The sequence below is a fragment of the Calidris pugnax genome, unplaced genomic scaffold (genome assembly GCF_001431845.1).
Source record: "Calidris pugnax isolate Ruff unplaced genomic scaffold, ASM143184v1 scaffold717, whole genome shotgun sequence".
Taxonomy (NCBI): domain Eukaryota; kingdom Metazoa; phylum Chordata; class Aves; order Charadriiformes; family Scolopacidae; genus Calidris; species Calidris pugnax.
Window position 1 is genome coordinate 2,322 of NW_015091469.1, and position 1,680 is coordinate 4,001.

Sequence of the window (1,680 nt, forward strand, 5' to 3'; positions counted from 1 at the left end):
CTGCATCCCGACCCCTATCCCAGTCCCATCCCAGTCCCGTCCCACTCCCATCCCACTGCATCCCGACCCCTATCCCAGTCCCATCCCAGTCCCATCCCAGTCCCGTTCCAGTCCCATCCCACTGCATCCCGACCCCCATCCCAGTCCCGTCCCAGTCCCATCCCAGTCCTGTTCCAGTCTCATCCCAGTCCTGTTCCAGTCCCATCCCGGACCCATCCCACTACATCCTGACCCCCGTCCCAGTCCTGTCCCACTCCCATTCCAGTCCCATCCCACTGCATCCTGACCCCCTTCCCAGTCCCATCCCAGTCCTGTTCCAGTCCCATCCCACTGCATCCTGACCCCCGTCCCAGTCCCATCCCAGTCCCATTCCAGTCCCATCCCACTGCATCCTGACCCTCATCCCAGTCCTGTCCCAGTACCATCCCACTGCATCCCCACCTCCATCCCAGTCCCATTCCAGTCCCATCCCACTGCATCCTGACCCTCATCCCAGTCGTGTCCCAGTCCCATCCCAGTCCCATCCCACTGCATCCCGACCTCTGTCCCATTCCCATCCCAGTCCCGTCCCAGTCCCACCCCCTTCCCAGTCCCGTTCCAGTTCCACCCCATTCCCCTCCCAGTCCCACCCCAGTCGCATCCCAGTCTCATCCCAATCTCATCCCAGTTCCCTCCCAGTCCCATCCCAATCCTGTCCCATTCCCCCCCCAGCCCCATCCCAGTCCCACCCCCTTCCCAGCCCCGTCCATCCTGGCCCCCATCCCAGCCCCATCCCGGACCCATCCCGCTGCATCCCGACCCCCATCCCAGTCCCGTCCCAGTCCTGTTCCAGTCCCATCCCACTGTATCCCGACCCCCCCGTTTTCTCCACACACACGTGTCCCCCCCCCATTTTGCAGCCAGCAGCTTCTCCCCGTTTTCTCCACACACGTGTCCCCCCCCATCTTGCAGCCAGCAGCTTCTCCAAGCCCAAGGTGCTGACGGCCGCCTCCACCCTCAAATTCATCCCCGAGGAACTGGCCGTTTTCTGCCGGGATTTCCGCCTCCTCCGCTTCTACTTCCACGAAAACGGGTTGGCTCCGCAGGCCTTTCGGGTGAGATGAGGGTTGGGGGGGCACACAAAGAGCCTTCGTGCCCCATTTTGGGGGTTTCACAGCTTTTTTTTGAGGGGGGGTCATGCCCGGCCTGGTTCCTCTCCTCAGGTGGCCAACGCCATCGCCCAAGCCAGGGAGGAGGCGGCGTGGCTTGGGGACACCGGAGAGGGACACGATGGCCCTGGTGAAGCTCAACCAGAGGATGAGGAGGATGATGATGAGGAGGAGGAGGATGAAGAGGAAGAGGAGGATGAAGAGGAGGAGGAAGGCTCGGGTGCCACGCTGCTCTTCGAGAGCCTGCGCGACTGGGAGAAGGAGCTGCAGCGTTTGGGGGTGACGGGCTGGAGGGTGAGCGCCGTCAACGAGCGCTTTGACATGGCCCCCAGGTAAGACCCCGACAGATTTGGGGGGGTCCAAGCACCCCACATCCTTGGGGGGGTGGAAAACGACCGGCATGAATCCCCCCCCCCCATTCTTGAGGGGTGGTGAAGGGGTGTGGGGGGGAAACATCTTTCCATCTGCCCACCCAAACACCCCTCGAAATGGCACCCTGGGTTTTTTGGGGTGCTGGGAAGGGGGAAGGGGG